Consider the following 27,196-nt stretch of genomic DNA (forward strand, 5'->3'; position numbering starts at 1 on the left):
CTCCCGCTTAGCCACTGGAACGACGTCCCTCCGAGGAGCCCGATTCTAAAAGTTCCAATTTTGTGCTCTGTGGCTCTATCACTTCCCAGAAGCAGCCGACGGAGGCCCCCTCCCCCGCTGTCTATCCTCCCAAATATCGCCTCGGATTCACTTCTCCATGTGTCCTACCTTCCAGAAAGTGGTCGCTTCTCTGTTCAGAGAGTTGTTGCTACTCTCTTCTTCGGTCTCTTGTTGAGTCCGTAGGTGTTCAGAATGGTTTGATCCCTATTCAGCTGAATTCCTGCGACCAGACGAAATCCAGGTCTCCTACTCCTCCGCCATCTTCCTCCGCCCCCCCCCGCCTCCTGGATTTTGATGCCTGTTTCCTTTCCCAAATTAGGGAAGTTCTCTGATATAATTTGCTCCAATATACCCTCTGCCCCTCTCTTTCTTTATTCTTCTTCTGGGATTCCAATTATTCTAGTGTTTTTCGTCTTATTGTATCGCTTATCTCTCGAATTCTGCCCTCGTGATCCTGTAGTTGTTTCTCTCTCTTTTTCTCAGCTTCTCTATTTTCCATCATTTGGTCTTCTATATCACTTATTCTCTTTTCTTCCTCATTGATCCTAGCAGTTAGTGTGCACATTTTTTATTGTACCTCATTAATAGCCTTTTTGATTTCGACTTGGTTAGATTTTAGTTCTTTTATTTCTCCAGGAAGGGTTTCTCTAATAACTTCCATGCTTTTTTCAAGCCCAGCTAATATCTTTAAAATCATAATTCTGAACTCTAGGTCTGACATCGCACTAATGTCCGTATTGAGTAGGTCCCTGGCAGTCGGTACTACCTCTTGTTCTTTTTGTTGAGGTGATTTTTTTTGTCTTGTCATTTTGTCCAGAGGAGAATAGATGAATGAGAAAACAAAATGCTAACAGGTTATCAACATCCCCAGAAAATATACTCTAATGAAATCAGAAAAGACCTGAAACCAGGGGAGAAGAAAGGGAAAGAAAGAGAGAAGAAATATAAAAAAAGGAAAAGAAAAAGATAAAAACAAACAAAATCTGAACAAAACAAAAAAAATAGAATATGATCAAATATGATTAGGCTAGTGCATAGATCAGTGCCACACACTAGATTTTGGGTGTATATTGGTCTGTTAGATGAAAGTGCCTCCTAAAATTTTAAAGAAACAAAGATTTTTATATGTAAAAATAAGGGTTGATAACAACGAAGGGATGGAATATGACTGTAAAGATGAAAATGATAAAAGATTTTATAAAAGGAATTGATAAGATAAGTAGTTGTTTGAAAAAAAAAGAAGTTTAAAAAAAAAGAAAGAATAAAGGGGAGAGAATATGATCAGGCATGAGACTGGAAGAAAGCCATACACTAGTGATTTAGGGTATATTTTGATCTGTTAGAAGAAACTGTATCTCAAAATTTTAAAGAGAGGACAACTTATATATATATGCCAAAAGTAAGAGTAAGTACTCTGAAGGGATAGAATATGACTCTAAATATGAAAAATAAAAATGTTTTTTTAAAAAGGGATTGATAAGATGTTGGTTGATAAAGGGAAAAAGAAAAATTAAAGAAAAAACAGTTAAAAAATTAACTTTGAAAGACAAATGAATCATGGTAAAAAAGCCATGAATTCTATGTGCAGTATTCCCCTAGCGCTGGAGTTCTCCCATTCTCATTGATCGGTAAACTTGGTCTTGGCTGGCTGTTCGTGGTGATCTTCTGGAGGAGGGGCCTATTGCGGTGGTTCCCAAATGTCTTTGCCGGAGGTGGAATTGCCCCACCCTTGTCGGTCCAGGCTAAGCATTCTGCTTGGGTTTGCTCTCGGGAGGTTTTGTTCCCTGCAAACTCTCGGTACAGCTCTGGAGGACGAGAGTGAAAATGGCGGCCTCCCAATCTCCACCCTGGAGGAGCCGAGAACTCGGGGCTCTGCTCCTCAGTGCGCCCCCAGAGAAAAGCAGTCAGTCACTCCCATCTCCCTGGTCTCTGGCCGCACTCCGTGCTCACCCGGCCTGTGACCGAGCCTTTCTATCTCTGGCACCTGCCTCAGTGTGGAGTCTCCAAACCAAGCAGATTGCTGCGGTGTGCTCCCACAGCTCCTCCCGGGGGAGGAAGGGGAGTCTCCCCAGCACTGCCGCTTGTTGGGTCTCTGCTGGAGGAGCAGTGGCCCGACTGTCACCAATCATGGTTTATGGCAACCCTGAGCTGAGAGCCCACATCTTGGCTCTGTCTCTGCAGCCGGCTTCCCCGTCCGGATACCTGGGAGCACCCATTTTCTTACTAACTGACTGAGTTGAATGATCAAATGACACTATGATCTGCCATTGCCCAGTATCTCCAGACTTCTCCATTATGTCCCTTGGACTTAACACTCTGGGGTCGCCAAACATTGTGAGAAACTTCTTGTAACAGCCAGACGTTTCTTTTTTGCTTTGTGTTTGCCTTGAGCATTTTCCCCCTCTCCCTCTATTTACTTAGTAATTCTTATTTACCTCATAATTCTTATTCCTCCTTTTTGCCTTTTGGGGATTAACTTTTGCTTCACAGGCAGTCATGTTGGTCTGTAAGTCAAAGTGCTTTATCTTCCTCCAGGCAAGAAGTGGAATGTCTTGAGTGGAGGGAGTTAAAGAAAGAAAAACTACTGGAGTTCGTTCACCCTAGTAGAGGTTTTCTGGTGAGAGAGCCAGGTTTCCTGGAGAGTTCCATGCCTGTAGCTCCAGTCTTTCCATCAGTTCTCCAAACCAATGAGAGTTAGTGCTCACCAGTATACCACACACTCCCCTGCATTTCCTCTCCTTTGCAGTTATTTTGGTGCCATGTGACTTTTTCTGGCCAATAGACTCTGAGCGGAAGTGATATGGTTAACTTCTGGGCCAAGCAGTTGAAAATCATTGTGCATCTTCTTTTCTTCTCTATTTAAAGACAGTCTGTGGCAAAACTACAGAATGGAAGTAGTTTAAAGTCCCGGATCACTGTTTGGTGGATACCCCACCTGTATTAGAGTGACATAAGCATAAATCAAACCTTCGCAGGATTCAGCCACTGTGATTTAGGAAGATTGTTGTCACCCTGTCTAGTGCTAAGTACTCCAACCAGCACAACTGCTTTCTATTTTCTCAGTCAAATCATTTTCTGCTTTAGTTACCAGAAACCCTTTCTTTTACTTATACCTGGGGAACCTACATTGGTACATCATCCCCTTAGCACCAAAAGTAAAGCAGAGTTATGATTATTTGTTTATCACTTTGCTTCCCTTACTAGATTGTGAGCAATTTTAATGCAGAGACTGTGTTTTTGTTTTTGTTTTTGTATTGCAAGGTGACTAGCATAGTACATGGTACAGAAAGAATCTCCCTTCAGGCTTGCTAAAATAAGAAATGATTTTCTCCTTAGTATATTTCACTTGATTTTCATTTAGCTTGATAAAAATAATGTTTTGATCCTTTGGAGTGAAACCAAGGTGGGATTACATTCCAGCTCAGCCACTGGTTGACTTTTATTAAGTTAATTAATTTTTCTGATCTTCTAGTTCCTTATTTATAAAATGGGGACAAAAATATGATGAACTCAATTGGTGAGATTGAATAAGAAAATGTATACAAATCCTTAGCATAGTCCCTGATACACAGTAAGAACTGAGTAAACAGCAGCTATTTTTACTATTAGTATGTTAATGACCAGAATTCTTTTGATTAATCCAATTGTGTTTTCCCTAACCATTGATAACAGCCTAGGTGGCAAGAGAATCCAATGGACTTTCTCCTAGATCTTCTCTTCTGGACCTAATCATTATCTTTTTTGCTTAAGACAAAGCCATTTCTCTCAGCCACTCTCCTGGTCTACTATCTTGTTGCTCTACTCTTCCAAGAGGGCTTCTCTCTTGATGTAAAAGTAGTTAGCAATTCCTCAGGACCTTATTTTCATAACAAATAAGAATTCTTATTATTCAAATGAAATCTTTCTTATGAAGAGCTTAGAGATATATATTTGGTAAATGAGAAAAAACCATCTTTTCAATATTTGAGGGTGAAGTATAGTCTATTTTTCCACAGATCAGCTTCCGGGCAGCTAACCTATTGGCAGCACTCACTGTTGAATGGTTCACATTCAGCAACGAGACCAGAAGTAATGATTCAAATTCAACAGAGGTCAGAAGTTATGATTCCTTGGCAGCTGCTTGATGTTCAATATTAAGCTGCTTTAGCAAACCTCTCCCTTATTCTTGTGGCCAGATGCCATAAAGCATGAAAAAAAAAACATAAATGAAAAAAACATAAATGAAAAAACATTTCCCCCTTTTCACACCTGCCACCTGCTACCCACCCTAAGTGGAAGTCACAAAGGAAGGGATTTAAATGAGCTGAGAGACCTGACGGAGCTCTCCTGGGTCAGAGGTGCGTTGCATTTGCACACCTAGGGGAACTTGCTTTGCTAATGTACCTGCTCCATAAATTACTCTGGAGGAAATCACTTCATTATTCATGACTTAAACATTCCTGTTGCAAAATGGTGATCTATGTCATGTACCGTTGCATTACCAATTCAATTATTCTTTTGTCATGCAAACTCCCTGAGCTGTGACAAGGGGTGGGGCAGGCTCTTCACAGCTGGCAATCTGTAGTGCTGTCCAGAAGCCACTTTCTTCAGGCTGCAGTGCGCTGGAGAATTTACGAAATGGCTCTCAGGGAAGATGTCTGTCAATGATGGGAAATTGATGATCACTATCTAAACATTTAGCAGCCCTTCATCAGTTATAATGTGGCCATCTTCAACTTGCCTTCCTTAACTGATAGCATTTCATGCTTTCTGGAATGAATTTGGAGGTACAAGAGAGAACAAAGCCTGCCCCACCGAATCTATCACAATAACATTCATTTTCTTGTTGCTTTCCATTTTCTTAGTGTTCTGAAACCAATTTTGCAGAGAAGAAATGCCTCAGTGTTTTTGAAGAGGTCTTTTTCATGTTGGTAATATAAAGGATGGACTTTGAGGTTGATATGGTGGCCAAACAAAAATACATGGCAAGACTGAATTTTAGTTACTCACATAGTTGTTTTAGCCTCATGGTACCAAGCATCCATTTTGTATAATGGTATAGGCAATTGTGTTCCTTCCTTCTGGATGGATTAAAATGGTAAGATGTGGTTGGTGTGACTGGACATAGACAATGGGGCATTTCTAAATTTCAGGCACTATAATGCTTTTACATAACTTTATATTAGAGAATTATCAAGATTTACCAATGCCTTCGTATTAGTAGAGAAACAGAGCCCTGCATTAGGAGCTTCATGGCCAGGATTTAAGGGTGGAAAACCTGAAGCATGTTCTTTTACTTTCTTGTTTTTTTTTTTCTTTCTCTCTCTTTCTTCCTTTCTCCCTTCCTTTCTTTTTTTCTCACTCAGTGCTCCCTATTACTGAACTGGTACCTTGGCAAAAGAAGCTTGAGGAGTAGTGAGTCACTCAGATCTACAATAAAACTATTTCAGCCTGAGTTTGGGGGGGATGTGAACATTTAGTCATTATGTTTGTGGGAAGTGGCATGTAACACTCAAAATTGCCTCATGTGTTATTTCTATTTGGCTGTTAAGGAAATAGATTTTCAGAGAAATCAATGACTTGCTCAAGATTAACAAGGTCAGTCTGTCTCCTAAAAGACTTTTCTTTAACTATATATCCATAAAACCCCTAATACTATAGATATCATGCTTTCAAATAAATCTAAGGCAAGATCTTTTTATTTTATGTATTTTTACTTTTATTTATTATTATTTTTATTGTTATGTTAATCACCATACATTACATCATTAGTTTTTGATGTAGCATTCCATGATTCATTGTTTGCATATACACCCAGTGCTCCATGCAGAACTTGTTCTCTTTAATACCCATCACCAGGCTAACCCATCCTTCCACCCCCCTCCCCTCTAGAATTCTCAGTTTGTTTCTCAGAGTCCATAGTCTCTAAGGGTTCGTCTCCCCCTCCGATTTCCCCCCCTTCATTCTTCCCCTCCTGCTATCTTCTCCTTTTTCTTCTTTTTAACATATAATGTATTGTTTTCTTCAGAGGTACATCTCTGTATTGCAACAGTCTTGCACAATTCACAGCGCTCACCATAGAACATATCCTCCCCAATGTCTGTTACCCAGCCACCCCATCCCTCCCAACCCCCACCACTCCAGCAAACCTCAGTTTGTTTCCTGAGATTAGGAATTCCTCCTATCAGTGAGGTCAAATGATAAATGTCTTTCTCTGATTGACTTATATTGCTCAGCAAAATATGCTCCAGTTCCATACACATCGTTGCAGTTGCAAATGGCAAGATTTCATTTTTTTGATGGCTGCATAATATTTCATTGTGTATATATATATATATATATATATATATATATATATATATACCACATCTTCTTTATCCATTCATCTGTCGATGGACATCTTGGCTCTTTCCACGGTTTGGCTATTGTGGACATTGCTGCTATAAACATTGGGGTGCACGTACCCCTTCGAATCCCTACATTTGTATCTTTGTGGTAAATACCCAATAGTGCAATTCCTGGATCGTATGGTAGCTCTATTTTCAACTTTTTGAGGAACCTCCATACTGTTTTCCAGAGTGGTTGCACCAGCTTGCATTCCCACCAACAGTGTAGGAGGGTTCCTCTTTCTCTGCATCCCCGCCAACATCTGTCATTTCCTGACTTGTTAATTTTAGCCATTCTGACTGGTGTGAGGTGGAATCTCATTGAGTTTTGATTTGGATTTCCCTGATGCTGAGCGATGTTGAGCACTTTTTCATGTGTCTGTTGGCCGTTTGGATGTCTTCTTTGGAAAAATGTCTGTTCATGTCTTCTGCCCATTTCTTAATTGGATCATTTGTTCTTCAGGTGTTGAGTTTAAGAAGTTCTTTATAGATTTTGGATCCTAGCCCTTTATCTGGTAGGTCATTGCACATATCTTCTCCCATTCTGTTGGTTGTCTTTTGGTTTTGTGGACTGTTTCTTTTGCTGTGCAAAAGCTTTTTATCTTGAAGTCCCAATAGTTCATTTTTGCCGTTGCTTCCCTTGCCTTCTAGGAAGAAGTTGCTGCGGCTGAGGATGAAGATGTTGCTGCCTGTGTTTTCCTTTAGGATGTTGATGGACTCCTGTCTCACAGTGAGGTTGTTCAACCATTTGGAGTCTATTTTTGTGTGTGGTGTAAGGAAATGGTCCGGTTTCATTCTTCTGCATGTGGCTGTGTCCAATTTTCCCAACACCATTTGTTGAAGAGACTGTCTTTCTTCCATTGGACATTCTTTCCTGCGTTGTTGAAGATGAGTTGACCATAGAGTTGAGGGTCCATTTCTGGGCTCTCTATTCTGTTGCATTGATCTATGTGTCTGTTTCTGTGCCAGTACCATACTGTCTTGAAGATGACAGCTTTGTAATAGAGCTGGAAGTCCGGAATTGTGATGCCGCCAGCTTTGCTTTTCTTTTTCAATATTCCTCTGGCTATTCGGGGTCTTTTGTGGTTCCATACAAATTTTAGGATTATTTGTTCCATTTCTTTGAAAAAAGTGGTTGGTATTTTGATGGGGATTGCATTGAATGTGTAGATTGCTCTAGGTAGCATTGACATCTTCACAATATTTGTTCTTCCAATCCATGAGCATGGAACATTTTTCCATTTCTTTGTGTCTCCCTCAATTTCTTTCATGAGTATTTTATAGTTTTCTGAGTACAGATCCTTTGCCTCTTTGGTGAGATTTATTCCTAGGTATCTTATGATTTTGAGTGCAATTGTAAATGGGATCGACTCCTTAATTTCTCTTTCTTCTGTCTTGTTGTTGGTGTATAGGAACGCCACTGATTTCTGTGCATTGATTTTATATCCTGCCACTTTACCAAATTCCTGTATGAGTTCTAGCAGTTTTGGGGTGGAGTCTTTTGGGTTTTCCACATAAAGTATCATATCATCTGCAAACAGTGAGAGTTTGACTTCTTCTTTGTTGATTTGGATGCCTTTTATTTCTTTTTGTTGTCTGATTGCTGTGGCTTGGACTTCTAATAATATTTTGAATAGCAGTGGTGAGAGTGGACATCCCTGCCGCATTCCTGACCTTAGGGGGAAAGCTCTCAGCCTTTCCCCATTGAGAATGATATTCGCTGTAGGTTTTTCATAGATGGCTTTTATGATATTGAGGTATGTACCCTCTATCCCTATACTCTGAAGAGTTTCGATCAAGAAAGGGTATTGTATTTTGTCAAATCCTTTTTCTGCATGTATTGAGAGGATCATATGGTTCTTGTTCTTTCTTTGATTAATGTATTGTATCACATTGATTGATTTGCAGATGTTGAACCAGCCTTGCAGCCCAGGGATAAATCCCACTTGGTCATGCTGCATAATTCTTTTAATGTGCTGCTGGATCCTATTGGCTAATATTTTGGTGAGAATTTTTGCATCCGTGTTCAACAAGGATATTGGTCTGTAATTTTCCTTTTTAATGGGGTCTTTGTCTGGTTTGGGGATCAAGGTAATAGTGGCCTCATAAAACGAGTTTGGAAGTTTTCCTTCCATTTCTAGTTTTTGGAACAGTTTCAGGAGAATAGGTATTAATTCTTCTTTAAATGTCTGATAGAATTCCCCGGGGAAGCCATCTGGCCCTGGGCTTTTGTTTCTTGGCAGATTTCTGATGACTGCTTTAATTTCCTTAGTGGTTATAGGTCTGTTCAGGTTTTCTATTTCTTCCTGGTTCAGTTTTGGTAGTTGATACATCTCTAGGAATGCACCCATTTCTTCCAGGTTATCTAATTTGCTGGCATAGAGTTGCTCATAATATGTTCTTATAATTGTTTGTATTTCTTTGGTGTTGATTGTGATCTCTCCTCTTTCATTCATGATTGTGTTGATTTGGGTCATTTCTCTTTTCTTTTGGATAATTCTGGCCAGGGGTTTATCAATCTTGTTAATTCTTTCAAAGAACCATCTCCTAGTTTCGTTGATCTGTTCTACTGTTCTTTTGGTTTCTAGTTCATTGATTTCTGCTCTGATCTTTATGATTTCTCTTCTCCTGCTGGGTTTAGGCTTTATTTGCTCTTCTTTCTCCAGCTCCTTTAGGTGTAGGGTTAGGTTGTGTATCTGAGTCCTTTCTTGTTTCTTGAGAAAGTCTTGTATTGCTATATACTTTCCTCCTAAGACTGCCTTTGCTGCATCCCAAAGATTTTGAACAGTTGTGTTTTCATTTTCATTTTTTTCCTTGAATTTTTTAAATTCTTCTTTAATTTCTTGGTGACCCATTCATTCTTTAGTAGGATGCTCTTTAGCCTCCATGTATTTGAGTTCTTTCCGACTTTCCTCTTGTGATTGAGTTCTAGTTCCAAAGCACTGTGGTCTGAAAATATGCAGGATATGATACCAGTCTTTTGGTACCAGTTGAGACCTGATTGGTGACTTAGGATGTGATCAATTCTGGAGAATGTTCCATGGGCACTTGAGTAGAATATGTATTCTGTTGCTTTGGGATGGAATGTTCTGAATATATCTGTGAAGTCCATTTGGTCCAGTGTGTCATTTAAAGTCTTTATTTCCTTGTTGATCTTTTGCTTAGATGATCTGTCCATTTCAGTCAGGGGGGTGTTAAAGTCCCCCACTATTATTGTATTGTTGTCAATGTGTTTCTTTGATTTTGTTATTAATTGCCTTATATAATTGGCTGCTCCCATGTTAGGGGTATAGATATTTACAATTGTTAGATCTTCTTGTTGAAACGACCCTTTAAGTAAGATATAGTGTCCTTCCTCATCTCCCATTACAGTCTTTGGTTTACGATCTAATTTGTCTCATATAAGGATTGCCACCCCAGGTTTCTTTTGGTTCCATTAGCATGGTAAATAGTTTTCCACCCCCTCACTTTCAATCTGGGGGTGTCTCTGGGTCTAAAATGAGTCTCTTGCAGACAGAATATTGATGGGTCCTGTTTTTTTATCCAATCTGATAGCCTGTGTCTTTTGATTGGGGCATTTAGCCCATTTACATTCAGGGTAACTATTGAGATATGAATTTAGTGGCATTTTATTGCTTGTAAGGAGACTGTTACTGTATATTGTCTGTGTTCCTTTCTGGTCTATGTTGCTTTTAGGCTCTATCTTTGTTTAAAGGACCCCTTTCAATATTTCTTGTAGGGCTGGTTTCGTGTTTGTAAATTCCTTTGGCTTTTGTTTGTCCTGGAAGATTTTTCTCTCTCCTTCTATTTTCAATGACAGCCTAGCTGGATATAGTATTCTTGGCTGCATATTTTTCTCATTTAGTGCTCTCAATACATCATGCTTGTCCTTTCTGGCCTGCCAGGTCTCTGTGGATAGGTCTGTTGCCAACTAATGTTTCTACCATTGTAGGTTACATATCTCTTCTCCTGAGCTGCCTCAGGATTTTCTCTTTGTTTCTGAGACTTGTAAGTTTTACTATTAGATGTCGGGTTGTTGACCTATTTTTATTGATTTTGAGAGGGGTTTTCTGTGACTCCTGGATTTTCATGCCTGTTTCCTTCCCAAAATTAAGGAAGTTCTCTGCTCTAATTTGCTCCAGTATACCTTCTGCCCCCCCCCCTCTTCTTCTTCTGGGATCCCAATTATTTAATGTTTCATCTCTTGTATCGCTTATCTCTCGAATTCTGCCCTCGTGATCCTGTAGTTGTTTATCTCTCTTTTTCTCAGCTTCTTTATTTTCCATCCTTTGGTCTTCTATATCACTAATTCTCTCTTCTGCCTCATTTATCCTAGCAGTTAGAGCCCCCATTTTTGATTTCACTTCATTAATAGCCTTTTTGATTTTGACTTGGTTAGATTTTAGTTCTTTTATTTCTCCAGAAAGGGTTTCTCTAATAACTTCCACGCTTTTCTCAAGCCCAGCTAGTATCTTTAAAGTCATGATTCTGAACTCTAGGTCCGACATCGTACTAACGTCCGTATTGAGTAAGTCCCTGGCAGTCGGTACTGCCTCTTGTTCTTTTTGTTGAGGTGATTTTTTCCATCTTGTCATTTTGTCCAGAACAGAATCGATGAATGAGAGAACAAAATACAACTGGGTAACGACGTCCCCTGAAAATATACTCTAAACAAATCAGAAAATACCTGTAATCGGGGGAAAAGAAAGGGAAAGAAAGAAAAAGAATAAAAAAGAAAAAGATAAAGATAAAAACAAACAAAAACAGAAGAAAACAAAACAAAACAAAAAAAGAGAATATGATCAAATATGATCAGGCTGGTGCATAGATCAGTGCCACACACTATATTTGGGGTGTATTTTGGTCTGTTAGAAGAAAGTGCCTCCCAAAATTTTAAAGAAAGTAAAACTGATATATGTACAAAAATAAGGATTAATACATTGAAGGGATGGAAGATGACTAAAGATGAAAAGTATAAAAGATTTTATAAAAGGAATTGATAAGAGAACAAGTTGTTTGAAAAAAGAAAGAAGGTGATTTAAAAAAAGGGAGAGAATGTGATCAGGCAGGATACTAGAACAAAGCCATACACTAGAGATTTAGGGTGTATTTTGATCTGTTAGAAGAAACTGTATCTCAAAATTTTAAAGAGAGAACAACTTATACATATATGCCAAAAATAAGGGTAATTACTTTGAAGGGATATAATATGACTCTAAAAATGAAAAATAAAAATGTTTTTTAAAAAAGGGATTCATAAGATATTGGTTGAAAAAGGGAAAAAGACAAATTAAAAAAAAACGACAGTTAAAAAAATTAACTTTGAAAGACTAAAGAATCATTGGAAAAAAGCCATGGATTCTATGTGCAGTATTCCCCTAGCTCTGGAGTTCTGCCATTCTCATTGATCAGTAAACTTGGTCTTGGCTGGGTGTTCTTGCTGATATTCTGGGGGAGGGGCCTGTTGCCATGGTTCCCAAATGTCTTTGTTGAAGGCAGAATTGCCCCACCCTTGCTGGTCTGGGCTATGTCATTTGCTTGGTTTTGCTCTCGGGAGCTTTTGTTCCCCGCAAGCTTTCCGTACAGCTTTGGAGGATGACAGTGAAAATGGCGGCCTCTTAATCTCTGGCCCAGTGGAGCCGAGAACTCTGGGCCCCACTCCTAAGTGCGCCCCCAGAGAAAAGCAGTCAATCACTCCCGTCTCCCTGGTCTCCGGCCACACTCTGTGCTCACCCAGCCTGTGACTGAGTGTTTCTATCTCTGGCACATGACCCTGTATGGAGTCTCCAAACCCAGCAGATCCCTGAGGTGTGCTCCCGCGCCGCTCCTCCCAGGGGAGGAAGGGAAGTCTCCCTGGATTTGCCCCTTGTTGGGTCCCTGTTGGAAGAGCAGGGGCCCGACTGTGCCACGGATCATGGTTTTTGGCAACCCTAAGCTGACAGCCCATACCTCTGTTCCATCTCTTTAGCCAGCTTCACAGATCTGATACCTGGGAGCTCTGCCACACTCAGTCACCCCCGGTCTTTCTGTGACCCCAAGTGTCCTGAGACCACACTGTCCTGCGAAGTTTCCACCCCCCGCTTAGCCACTGGAGCAAGGTCCCTCAGCGGAGCCGACTTCCAAAAGTTCCTATTTTGTGCTCCGTGGCTCTATCACTTGCTAGATTTGGCCGATTGGGATCCCCTTCCCCACCGTCTATCCTCCCAAATACCACCTCGGATTCACTTCTCTGCATGTCCTTCCTTCCGGAATGTGGTCGCTTTTCTGTTCAGAGAGTTGTTGCTATTCTTTTCTTCGATCTCTTGTTGAGTTCGTAGGTGTTCAGAATGGTTTGATCCCTATCCATCTGAATTCCTGGGACCAGATGAAATCCAGGTCTCCTACACCTCTGCCATCTTGCTCTGCCCCCACAATCTTTTTAATTTAGTACTGCTGGTCAGTTCTAGTGCAAAGATGGATCGAGCTTGTTCAAATTTGGTACCATCTTTAACAACAATAACACAAAAATCATAAAGGAGCTCATCAAGCAAGGGACCCTGAAGATTAAGCTTATTAGCTGCATAGTAAGTCCACCTCTCAATAAGGGTCAAGAAAAGAGATGAAATATTTCCAAGTGTGTTTCATGTCATCCAGGGCTCCTTGAAGTAAAGTAGTGTGATTGCAGGTAGTTCCAACTGTGCCTTCTCACTGAGGCAGCTACTCTTAACAACATGGCTTTTTCGTGGATGAACCTTGGCTGTTACATGTCATTGAAGAAGTGGAAGGATGGCGACTGCCTTTGGAAAGAGCCAGTAGTTCTTGCCAAAGGGACCAGCATTGCCAATAGAAAATGAGAATCTTTTTGGAAGAGTTAGTCTTCTGCTTACAAACAGCCAGCATTTTAGGATAATATTTCAAAGTAGCTCCAGTGCCCAGCATTGCATGTCCTTTAAAACAAAGCTACTACAGCCAATGACAACAACAACAAAAACTAATTTCAAATTATTCAAAAACTTCTGTTCTGAGTTAATATAAGCCCTTTAGAAGAGTGGCTTTCCAACTTTTTGATAAACACAGAATGAATACGTTTTGGATCATGGTTCAGCTATATGTATCTGCATATATGTGTGTGTGTATATAATACAGAAAATAGTACATGCTTACTGCATGCACTGAAATCTAATAACTTCTAATCTATTTAATTTTATTCTAATTTGTTAAAAATTCTAGTTCTGAAAAACTCTTGGTTTAGAATACATAAATACATATTAGGAAAGCTTTAATAGTCTTAAAAAAAAAAAGATTCGTTTTTTCCCCTTCCGCTGATGGCTTATTGCACAAGCATTTCACATAATCTCCATTCGCAGGAACATTTCCTTCTAGTTATCAAGACCAATAAAGTATAGAGTGGAGAATGTGTGAAGGTCCTTGATAGTTTTTCTGTCTCGTCACCTTTCTCTCCCATCCCTCAATTTCAAACTCTCCTCCTGGGTCTCAGCGGCTTATTGTTTTCCCAGGGAGGGCATATTCTAAACTTTATCTCTGTAGAATGTAAGTCTGAATCTTTTTTATTATTATTTTTTTTTATTTGAGGATAGTTGACACACGATGTTACATTAGTTTCAGGTGTGCAACATAATGATTCAACATCTCATACCTTATGCTGCATTCACTACAAATGTAGCTGTCATCTGTCACCACACAATGTATTATAATATCATGGACTATGTTAACCATGCTGTACCTTTTATCCCTGTGACTTATTCATTTTATAACTGGAAGCCCATGTGTCCACTCCCCTTCCCCTGTTTTGCCCACCCCCTCAACTGCCTTTTGGCAACCATGTTTGTTCTGTTTATTGTGGGTCTGATTCTCCTTTTTCTTTGTTTATTCATTTATTTTGGTTTTTAGGTTCCACATGTAAATGAAACATATAGTTTTTGTTTTTCTCTGTTTGACAAATTTCACTTAGCATAATGCCCTCCAGTCTTTTTCTTTACTGAGAGTTCACAAACTAAGAAGAGGAAGCTGGGAGAGATATCTGCCTACAGCACAAAAATACCACTATTTGTGCTGCTACTGAATTTGTTTGTGTATGAGAAAGACCAGGTTCGTTATGCTGATTTTGTGTGCGAGACAAAGGTGCAAGGATTGTGCCTGCATACTAGTGTACCTCCATCCAGATCAGGAGTAGCTGCCAAATATATACAACTACAATGGGTGAGGCATTATTCATTCACCTACTTGAATTACCTGTAAATACCTATATGAAATCTGAAAGGTAGAAATCATTATTTCCATTTGATGGGAGCATATCTAATGCCTGTAGATATTGAATGCAACATCCAATGGTCTCTCTCCAAGTTGTCATTAGAGTGGAAGCCATAGGCCTGACTTTGACTGGAGTGAAAACTATTGACTCTTTACAGGTAATATTCTCCAACGTCCTTCTCCAACTACAATTAAGAAATAAGAATCTGTCTCATGTGTGAACTAATACAATGTTTTTGGTCAAACTGAGTGAATAATTGTAAATTAAAAAGCTTATTAAGTTGAACCCTAAAATAATATATCCTTTTTATTTATTCCTTCAGATATGCTCCTTGAATTTGAGGCATTGGCAAAAGGTCCACAGGATATGACCTCCTGTAAGCCTCCTCCACTTTTACTTTTATTTTTTAATCCTCTTTTGGCCAGCTTGTAAGTCACTTGAGAGTAGTTCTTGGTAGCTTTCTGTTTGTTATTAGATTTGGTAGAATGCTATTACAGTCCTTTAAAAATGAGCAATATTTAGATCTTTTAAAATTCCCAAACCTGAAATATAAAAAGTATATTTTTTAAATAAACAAACATCTTAGCACTTTGTATTTACATTTGCAAGAGTGAAATCTTTTTCTTTTTAACAATTTTATTTATTTATTTGACAGAGAGACAGAGAGAGTCAGAGAGCACAAGCAGAGGGAAAGGCAGAGGGAGAGGGAGAAGCAGGCTCTGCACTGAGCAGGGAGCCCGATGCGGGACTTGATCCCAGGACCCTGGGATCATGACCTGAGCCAAAGGCAGACGCTTAACCATCTGAGCCACCCAGCAAGAGTGAAATCTTATCTTTCCATTTCTTATATCTCCATGCAACACACTATGACCATAAGAGAGAAAATCAGCACAGGTGGGCTGTAACCTGGTAAATGGGTTGGTGAGACAGCCCAAGCAGCTGTGTCCAATCACCACTTATTTTGTCAAGTGACAGTCCCTTCCCTATAGAGTTCCATGTACATGAAATATTTTTCAAGATTATGACTCAAAAATACTTGGAAGTGGCCAAAATATGAATAAAAATGAGATTTCTCAAGGTGTTATTTAAAACTTGCTATTGTGTTAAAATAAAATTCCAATTCTTTTTAATTTGGAGGAAAAACACATCTCTTTATATTCAAGAACCATTTAAATGAGCAGGTTAATTGAATTTTGAAAAATATCATTTTCTTCAATAAAAAATAATTCGTTTAACTTAATTTTAAGCACCTGGAACATTTGTAATAATACCCTGAATGTTTGGCCTAGGAGATTAAAGAGGAATAAAAGGAAGATAAAGAAACAGAGCTGATGTAGGGAGAAAAGGAAACAAAGAAAGAAACTTGAAGATTAAAAAGTCTTAGGAATATTTGAATTAGTGAAATGATAAATCCATTGAAGAAAGACAAATGATGGATAAGTTATTACATTTTAACCTTTCAAGTCAGAACGGCCAAAATGTGACAGTAAATACACATAAGTTATGGAGCAAAATATGGGAAAAGTTCTGCTTCAGATATTAACTAAACAATAATTGAACGGATGCTTATAAACACCAAGTGTTCTGCTTGTCATTGAAGATATTAGAAAGGAATCCTTGGTCTAGGATTTCAGAAAGTTTATAATCGAACAGGGAGGCAGATTTGTAAATAAGCTATTAAAATGCAATGTGTTAAATCCTTCAAAAGATATATGTAAAATTCAATAGGAATATTATCCTAGTTGTTAGTTTCATCAACTTTACAACTAAGCCGTGAGGATGGACTGCCGAGTAATTCCTATTGGTTTTCTCATGTTCCTGCAGAGTCCAACCCTTCTGAGCAAAAGGCACATTCGAATAGCAAATATCTTTGGAAACTACAGAAGCTGTATCCCTCCAGAGAGACATAGAGACTCTCTTTGCCTGGAAAATCCCAGGGTAGTATACATAAAGCCCTCTCCTTTCCTTCTCCAGAGACGTTTGCTTATATTCCGGGATAAGAACCCTAGGGATGCATATCCCTACCCCCCTCGAGGAGAATTACTGCTAGTTCAGGATAATTAGTAATTTCTCTCTGGAGGGTACAATGGGCACGTTTAAGAATAACCTTCACAGCTCAGTCTGTTAATGGTATGGTTCCTTTCCTGAGGTGTATGCATGTGCAGCTAAAATCCTGCTGTTGTTAAGTCACCATGAAGGGATCAGGGCATGGGGAACCTATGCAAGACACTGCTCTGGCTAGTGTTTTTCACGTGAGTAATAAACCATGCATTTCTGTATTACTCTGACCCAGGAGTCTTGAGGTCTTATACACATGCACACGCATGCACTCATGGGTATGTATCAGTCTGTGTAAACACATATATGTATGTACGTTTATATTTATATCATCACCAGCCATATACTTCAGTTTTACTCTCTGATAAGAGAAGTTTATTGTCAGGCTTTAAATTGTGTCCTCCAAAATATCATATGCTGAAGTCCCAACCCCCAGTACCACAGAACGTGACTTTTTTTTTTTACTTATAAACTAGGTTTTATTTAAGATATGGTGAAATAATATTATTTTTATACTTTTTAGTTTAATTTTTCTTTTTTTAAAATAATTTTTTGTTATGTTAATCACCATACATTATATCATTAGTTTTTGATGTAGTGTCCCATGATTCATTGTTTGTGCATAACACTCGGTGCTCCACGCAGCATGTGCCCTCCTTAATACCTATCACCAGGCTAACCCATCCCCCCACCCCCCTCCCCTCTAGAACCCTCAGTTTGTTTTTCAGAGTCCATTGTCTCTCATGGTTCGTCTCCCCCTGCGACTTACTCCCCTTCATTCTTCCCCTCCTGCTATCTTCTTCTTCTTTTTCTTTTTTCTTAACATATATTGCATTATTTGTTTCAGAAGTACAGATCCGTGATTCATCAGTCTTGTACAATTCACAGTGCTCACCATAGCACATACCCTCCCCAATGTCTATGACCCAGCCACCCCCTCCCTCCCACTCCCCAGCACTCCAGCAACCCTCAGTTTGTTTCCTGAGATTAGGAATTCCTCATATCAGTGAGGTCATATGATACATGTCTTTCTCTGATTGACTTATTTCACTCAGCATAACACCCTCCAGTTCCATCCATGACGTTGCAAATGGCATGATCTCATTCCTTTGGATGGCTGCATAATATTCTATTGTGTATATATACCACGTCTTCCTTATCCATTCATCTGTCGATGGACATCTTGGCTCTTTCCACAGTTTGGTTATTGTGGACATTGCTGCTATAAACATTGGGGTGCACGTACCCCTTCGGATCCCTACATTTGTATCTTTGTGGTAAATACCCAGTAGTGCAATTGCTGGATCGTATGGTAGCTCTATTTTCAACTGTTTGAGGAACCTCCATACTGTTTTCCAGAGTGGTTGCACCAGCTTGGATTCCCACCAACAGTGTAGGAGGGTTCCCCTTTCTCCACATCCCTGCCAACATCTGTCGTTTCCTGACTTGTTAATTTTAAGCATTCTGACTGGTGTGAGGAGGTATCTCATTGAGGTTTTGATTTGGATTTCCCTGATGCCAAGCGATGTTGAGCACTTTTTCATGTGTCTGTCGGCCAATTGGATGTCTTCTTTGGAAAGATGTCTGTTCATGTCTTCTGCCCATTTCTTGATTGGATTATTTGTTCTTTGGGTGTTGAGTTTGATAAGTTCTTTATAGATTTTGGATACTAGCCCTTTATCTGATATGTCATTTTCAAATATTTTGTCCCATCCTGTTGGTTGTCTTTTGGTTTTGTGGACTGTTTCTTTTGCTGTGCAAAAGCTTTTTATCTTGATGAAATCCCAACAGTTCATTTTTGCCCTGGCTTCCCTTGCCTTTGGCGATGTTTCTAGGAAGAAGTTGCTGTGGCTGAGGTTGAAGAGGTTGCTGTCTGTGTTCTCCTTTAGGATTTTGATGGACTCCTGTCTCACGTTTAGGTCTTTCAACCATTTGGAGTCTATTTATGTGTGTGATGTAAGGAAATGGTCCAATTTCATTCTTTTGCATGTGGCTGTCCAATTTTCCCAACACCATTTGTTGAAGAGACTGTCTTTTTTCCATTGGACATTCTTTCCTGCTTTGTCAAAGATGAGTTGACCATAGAGTTGAGGGTCCATTTCTGGGCTCTCGATTCTGTTCCATTGATCTATGTGTCTGTTTTTGTGCCAGTACCATACTGTCTTGATGATGACAGCTTTGTAATAGAGCTGGAAGTCAGGAATTGTAATGCCGCCAGCTTTGCTTTTCTTTTTCAATATTCCTCTGGCTATTCGGGGTCTTTTCTGGTTCCATACAAATTTTAGGATTATTTGTTCCATTTCTTTGAAAAAAGTGGAGGGTATTTTGATGGGGATTGCACTGAATGTGTAGATTGCTCTAGGTAGCACTGACATCTTCACAATGTTTGTTCTTCCAATCCATGAGCATGGAACGTTTTTCCATTTCTTTGAGTCTTCTTCAATTTCTTTTTTTTTTTTTTTTTAAAGATTTTATTTATTTATTTGAGAGAGAGAGAACGAGAGATAGAGAGCACGAGAGGGAAGAGGGTCAGAGGGAGAAGCAGACTCTCCGCTGAGCGGGGAGCCCGATGTGGGACTCGATCCCGGGACTCCAGGATCATGACCTGAGCTGAAGGCAGTCGCTCAACCAACTGAGCCACCCAGGCGCCCGAGTCTTCTTCAATTTCTTTCATGAGTATTTTATAGGTTTCTGAGTACAGATCCTTTGCCTCTTTATTTAAATTTATTCCTAGGTATCTTATGGTTTTGGGTGCAATTGTAAATGGGATCGACTCTTTGATTTGTCTCTCTTCTGTCTTGTTGTTGGTGTATAGCAATGCCACTTATTTCTGTGCATTGATTTTATAGCCTGCTACTTGACTGAATTCCTGTATGAGTTCTAGCAGTTTTGGGGTGGAGTCTTTTGGGTTTTCCACATACAGTATCATATCATCTGCAAACAGTGAGAGTTTGACTTCTTCTTTGCCGATTTGGATGCCTTTGATTTCTTTTTGTTGTCTGATTGCTGTGGCTAGGACTTGTAATACTATGTTGAATAGCAGTGGTGAGAGTGGACATCCCTGCCGCGTTCCTGACCTTAGGGGAAAAGCTCTCAGCTTTTCCCCATTGAGAATGATATTCGCTGTAGGTTTTTCGTAGATGGCTTTTATGATATTGAGGTATGTACCCTCTAGCCCTATACCCTGAAAAGTTTTGATCAAGAAAGGATGCTGTACTTTGTCAAATGCTTTTTCTGCATCTATTGAGAGGATCATATGATTCTTGTTCTTTCTTTTATTAATGTATTGTATCACGTTTATTGATTTGCAGATGTTGAACCAGCCTTGCAGCCCAGGGATAAATCCCACTTGGTCATGGTGAATAATCCTTTTAATGTACTGTTGGATCCTATTGGCTAGTATTTTGGTCAGAATATTTGCATCCATGTTCATCAAGGATATTGGTCTGTAATTGTCCTTTTTGATGGGGTCTTTGTCTGGTTTGGGGATCAAGGTAATGGTGGCCTCATAAAATGAGTTTGGAAGTTTTCCTTCCATTTCTATTTTTTGGAACAGTTTCAGGAGAATAGGTATTAAGTCTTCTTTAAATGTCTGATAGAATTCCCCGGGGAAGCCATCTGGCCCTGGGCTTTTGTTTCTTGGGAGATTTTGATGACTGCTTCAATTTGCTTAGTGGTTATAGGTCTGTTCAGGTTTTCTATTTCTTCCTGGTTCAGTTTTGGTAGTTGATACATCTCTAGGAATGCACCCATTTCTTCCAGGTTATCTAATTTGCTGGCATACAGTTGCTCATAGTATGTTCTTATAATTGTTTGTATTTCTTTGGTGTTGATTGTGATCTCTCCTCTTTCATTCATGATTGTGTGTATTTGGGTCATTTCTCTTTTCTTTTGGATAAGTCTGGCCAGGGGTTTATCAATCTTGTTAATTCTTTCAAAGAACCAGCTCCTAGTTTCGTTGATCTGTTCTACTGTTCTTTTGGTTTCTAGTTCATTGATTTCTGCTCTGATCTTTATGATTTCTCTTCTCCTGCTGGGTTTAGGCTTTATTTGCTATTCTGTCTCCAGCTCCTTTAAGTGTAGGGTTAGGTTGTGTATTTGAGACCTTTCTTATTTCTTGAGAAAGGCTTGTATTGCTATATACTTTCCTCCTAAGACTGCCTTTGCTGCATCCCAAAGATTTTGAACAGTTGTGTTTTCATTTTCATTGGTTTCCATGAATTTTTTAAATTCTTCTTTAATTTCCTGGTTGACCCATTCATTCTTTAGTAGGATGCTCTTTAGCCTCCATGTATTTGAGTTCTTTCCGACATTCCTCTTGTGACTTAGTTCTAGTTTCAAAGCATTGTGGTCTGAAAATATGCAGGGAATAATCCCAATCTTTTGGTACTGGCTGAGACCTGATTTGTGACCTAGCATGTGATCAATTCTGGAGAATTCTGGAGAATTCCATGGGCACTAGAGAAGAATGTGTATTCCATTGCTTTGGGATGGAATGTTCTGAATATGTCTGTGAAATCCATTTGTTCCATTGTTTCATTTAAAGTCTTTATTTCCTTGTTGATCTTTTGCTTAGATGATATTTCCATTTCAGTCAGGGGGGTGTTAAAGTCCCCCACTATTTTTGTATTGTTGTCAATGTGTTTCTTCGCTTTTGTTATTAATTGCCTTATATAATTGGCTGCTCCCATGTTAGGGGCATAGATATTTACAATTATTAGATCTTCTTGTTGGATAGACCCTTTAAGTAGGATATAGTGTCCTTCTTCATCTCTTATTACAGTCTTTGTTTTAAAATCTAATTTGTCTGATGGAAGGTTTGCCACCCCAGCTTTCTTTTGGTGTCCATTAGCATGGTAAATGATTTTCCACCCCCTCACTTTCAATCTGGGGGTGTCTTTGTGTCTAAAATATGTCTCTTGCAGACAGCATATGGATGGGTCTTCTTTTTTAATCCAATCTGATAGCCTGTGTCTTTTGATTGGGGCATTTAGCCCATTTGCATTCAGGGTAACTTTTGAAAGGTATGAATTTAGTGCCATTGTATTGCCTGTAAGGTGACTGTTACTGTATATTGTTGTGTTCCTTTCTGATCTATGCTGCTTTAGGCTCTCTTTTTGCTTAGAGCACCTCTTTCAATATTTCTGTAGGGCTGGTTCTGTGTTTGCAAATTACTTTAGTTTTTGTTTGTCCTGGAAGCTTTTTATCTCTCCTTCTATTTTCAATGATAGCCTAGGTGGATATAGTGTTCTTGGCTGCATATTTTTCTCTTTTAGTGCCCTGAAGATATCATGCCAGTCCTTTCTGGCCTGCCAGGTCTCTGTGGATAGGTCTGTTGCCAATCTAATATTTCTACCATTGTAGGTTACATCTCTCTTCTCCCGAGCTGCTTTCAGGATTTTCTCTTTGTCTCTGAGACTCGTAAGTTTTACTATTAGATGTTGAGGTGTTGACCTATTTTTATTGATTTTGAGAGGGGTTCTCTGTGCCTCCTGGATTTTGATGCCTGTTTCCTTCCCCACATTAGGGATGTTCTCTGCTATTATTTGCTCCAATATACCTTCTGCCCCTCTCTCTTTTTTTTCTTCTTCTGGGATCCCTATTATTCTAATGTTGTTTTGTCTTATCGTATCACTTATTTCTCGAATTCTGCCCTCGTGATCCTGTAGTTGTTTATCTCTCTTTTTCTCAGCCTCTTTATTTTCCATCATTTGGTCTTCTATATCGCTGATTCTTTCTTCTGCCTCATTTATCCTAGCAGTTAATGCCCCCATTTTTGATTGCACCTCATTAATAGTCTTTTTGATTTTGACTTGGTTAGGTTTTAGTTCTTTTATTTCTCTAGAAAGGGTTTCTCTAATAACTTCCACACTTTTTTCAAGCCCAGCTGGTATCTTTAAAGTCATGATTCTGAACTCTAGGTCCGACATCGTCCTAATGTCAGTATTGAGTAGGTCCCTGGCAGACCGTACTACCTCTTGTTCTTTTTGCTGAGGTGATTTTTTTCGTCTTGTCATTTTGTCCAGAGGAGAACAGATGAATGAGAGAACAGAATGCTAACAGGTTAACAACGTCTCCAGCAAGTATACTCTATACAAATCAGAAAAGACCTGAAACCAGGGGACAAGAAAGAGAAAGAATGGGAAAAGAAAGAGGAAAAAAGAAGAAAAAGAAAAAGATAAAAAGAAACAAAAACAGAAGAAAACAAAAAAAAAACAGAATATGATCAAATATGATCAGATTAGTGCATAGATCAGTACCACACACTAGCTTTTGGGCATATTTTGGTCTGTTAGAAGAGAGTGCCTGCTAAAATTTTAAAGGAAGAAAGATTTATATATGTACAAAATAAGGGTTGATACAATGAAGGGATGGAAGATGACTGTAGAGATGAAAATTATAAAAGATTTTATAAAAGAAATTGATAAGATAAGAAGTTGTTTTTAAAAAGAAAGAAGAAAATTTAAAAAGAAAAAGAAAAAAAAGAAAAAAAAAGGGAGAGAGTGTGATCAGGCAGGAGACTAGAACAAAGCCATACACTAGTGATTTAGGGTATATGTTGATTTGTTAGAAGAAAGTGTATCTCAAAATTTTAAAGAGACAACAACTTATTTATATATGCTAAAAATAAGGGTAACTACTATGAAGGGATAAAAATATGACTCTAAAAATGAAAAATAAAAAGTGTTTTTTTAAAAAAGGGATTGATAAGATGTTGGTTGAAAAAGGGAAAAAGAAAAATTCAAAAAAAAACAATTAAAAAAATTAACTTTAAAAAACTAATGAATTACGGTAAAAAAGCCATGAATTCTATGTGCAGTATTCCGCTAGCGCTGGAGTTCTCCTGTTCTTCTTGATCGGTAAACTTGGTCTTGGCTGGCTGTTCGTGCTGACCTTCTGGGGGAGGAGCCTGTTGCCGTGGTTCCCGAATATCTTTGCCGGAGTCGGAATTGCCCCGCCCTTGTGAGTCCGGGCTAAGCAAGCTGCTCGGGTTTGCTCTCGGGAGCTTTTGTTCCCTGCAAGCTCTCAGTACAGCTTTGGAGGACCAGGGTGAAAATGGTGGCCTCCCAATCTCCGCCCGTAGGAGCTGAGAACTCGGGGCCCCGCTCCTCAGTGTGCCCCCAGAGAAAAGCAGTTACTCCCATCTCCCCGGTCTCTGGCTGCACTCTGTTTTCACCCGGCCTGTGATCGAGCGTTTCTATGTCTGGCACCCGACTCGGTGTGGAGTCTCCAAACCCAGCAGATCCCTGTGGTGCGCTTCCCCGCCGCTCCTCCCAGGGGAGGAAGGGGAGTCTCCCCGGCTGTGCCTCTTGTTGGGTCCCTTCTGGAGGAGCAGTAGCCCGACTGGGCCGCGGATCACAGTTTATGGCAACCCCGAGCTGAGAGCCCGTGCCTCGGCTCCGTCTCTGCAGCCGGCTTCTCCACTCCGATACCTGGGAGCTTGGCCGCACTCAGGCACCCCTGGTCTTTTTGTGACCCCGAGGCTCCTGAGACCACACTGTCCTGTGAGGGTTCCACCCCCTGCTTAGCCACTGGAGTGACGTCCCTCAGCGGAGCCGACTTCTAAAAGTTCTGATTTTGTGCTCCGCGGCTCTATCACTTGCCAGAAGCGGCCAATGGAGGCCCCCTCCCCTGCCGTCTATCCTCCCGAATATTGCCTCGGATTCACTTCTCTGCACATCCTACCTTCCAGTAAGTGGTCGCTTCTCTGTTCAGATAGTTGTTGCTACTCTCCTCTTTGATCTCCTGTTGAGTTCGTAGGTGTTCAGAATGGTTTGATCCCTATTCAGCTGAATTCCTGAGACCAGACGATATCCAGGTCTCTTACTCCTCCGCCATCTTGCTCCGCCCCCCTAAGAATGTGACTTTATTTGGAAAGGGAGTTGTTGTAGAAATAATTAATTAAGGTGAGGTCATTAGGATGAACAGTGAGCAATTATGGCTGAGGTCCATATAAAAAGGGAAAATGGGGACACAGAGGCACACAAAAGGAGAATGCCATGTGAAACGAAGGCAGAAATTGTAGTGATGCTTCTGCACACCAACGGATGCCAAATATTGCCAGCAAACTCCTGGAAGGTAGCAGACTGACATGGAACAGACTCTTTCTCACAGCCCTGAGGAGGAACAACCCTGCTGATACCTTGATCTCGGACTTCCAGCCTCAGAATGGTGAGACAATAGAATTTTCTTGTTTAGACCACTTTGGTGTGGTACTACGTTGTGGCACCCCTAGCGAACTAATTCATGTACCAGTACCTGTTTCCCATAGCTGTTTTGAGCATTTGGAACCCATGTTTCCAAAGGGGACAACGTGATTAATGAAACAATAGAAGTCCCTCCTCCCACTACAAATGGCAAACACATCTCATTCCACTGGCCCCTGTCCTCAACTCTTAATCTCTGGAAGTCTTACCCTATCTGCCTGCTGGCTCTCTCCCTACCCACCTGAATATGTGGCAGATGTATGGTTGAAAGAAGTCTCAGGGACACCTCCCTGTTCTTCATGTAAGGCATGTCCTAGAGTACTTGGACTACTATGTACTTAATATATATCTACTTTCCTGTCTGTCTGTCTCTCTTTTTTCCTACTAGAGAACCCAGAATTATTTCACATTGTTGGCAAGAGAGTACATTATGGTAGAATTTGGGGGCAGTGTGGAAAATGCCCTGGATCAGGAATGAGTCAGCTGTGAGTTTGACCTCCAGTCTGGCAACTCCATTACCACATGGGTCTAATCACTTAGTGGATCTAAGTGTCCCCATCCCTGGGCAAAGCTGATTTAACAGTAACAATTCTGTCCATTTCTAACCTTTGTCACGAGACTCAAAAAAGACAATACATGTGAAAAAAGTTTATGCTATACAAATACGATGATTTTTATAAACCAAATTCTCATTTTCATTATTTTTAAATTAAAAAGAAATGTTTGGATTCTTTATCTTTGTCTTATAGCATTTGCAACTGTCAACCTCTTCCTCTTTCTTGAAATTCTCTCTTCTCTGGACTTCTGTTGCACAGTATACCCTGGTTTCTTTCTGCTTTTGATTACTCCTCCTTCACAGGTTCATCATTCTCTATGTGGACATTGATATTAAATGTTGAAGTTCTAAAGACTTGATTATAGGCTGTTATACCTGTGAATTTTCTCTGGGTTAGCCCACCCATACACACAAATTATCAGATAACTTACAAAGGGATATCTCCACTCCAGATCTCTTCTCTGAACTGTAGACACATATATCTAACTACCCTCTTGAAATGTCTCCTTAGATTATTCAAAGCAGCTAAAACTCAAAATATTCAAAAGTAAATTTATGATATTCCTAATTATACCACATATTCTTCCAGGGTGCCTGGTCTACTAAGGTGACCATATCCCCTCTGTCACCACCCAGAAATCTAAGTATTCTGTTCTTCACTCTTCTCCTTCAGTCTATCATATTCCTATAGATTTTCAATTCTGTATCACTTTAGATGCTTTAACTACACCTACTGGAAAAACATGTCCATTTAAAATTATTTAAAAGGAAAGAATTTTTTTAAATGTCAACTAATAAGGAGCCCCAGCATGAGAGAGCTCCAGGGTTGCTTAAGTCAGAGGTGATTTGTCAAGAACCAATATTTTTCTTCACTTTTCTCTCTGCTGTCATTAGCATGTCTTCCCTGTCCTTAGACTATTTCTATTACAGTTGCAAGATTGCTGAAGCACATCTCAGTTTCACATATAAATTCAACAATGCCCAGTGGAAAACAAAAAGGACCATCTCTTCTTAACTATCTCTTTTTAAGAATGCAGAAACATTTCCCCAGAAGCCTGACAGCACCTTCTCCCATTACATATCATTTGTCTGAATTATATGATGTGCTCAGGCCTAAATCAATTACTGCCAAGGGAACCGGAACCAGCTAACCCTGAAGCACAGAGGAGGAAGGGCACCTGCACCAAATCCAGCCTTTGTTGGCAAAGGCGATGGTGCAAACTAGATACAAGGAAAGAGCAAATGTATCTGCATCATTTCCTGAATGTCTTTCAAAACTGCTCATTCTTTTCATCTCAATGACAATCACTTGACCTAGCCAAAGAGTTGGGATTCTCTTGCTCTGTGCCCTCCCCAACAGGGGGCAGTGATCTTGGGCTTGGAAAGATAACCACACCCACAAAATTTAACAGGCACAAAATTTATGTAGCAGTAAAAATATGTATATATAAGACAGGAAAGGTACAGCAGGTTTAGCAAAAGCATAGAGATCATAACCTCCAGGCAGTTTCCAATTGCTCAACATTGCTCTATGCTGGGTGTGAGTATTTCATGACAGAAGATGCTGAGAGGATGTGGACACTACCATCTCTGGGAAGCCATCAGCTGTGGCATCTTTAACATTTCGTACCTTGCAGAGTGCATAGCTCTGTCAGGAAAAAGTGACTAGTGCCCATAACCTGGTACAGCTGCATCTCAT

The sequence above is a fragment of the Callorhinus ursinus genome, unplaced genomic scaffold (genome assembly GCF_003265705.2).
Source record: "Callorhinus ursinus isolate GAN/ISIS: 27379988/994484 unplaced genomic scaffold, GSC_fseal_2.0 scaffold2, whole genome shotgun sequence".
In the NCBI taxonomy this organism is placed as follows: Eukaryota; Metazoa; Chordata; class Mammalia; order Carnivora; family Otariidae; genus Callorhinus; species Callorhinus ursinus.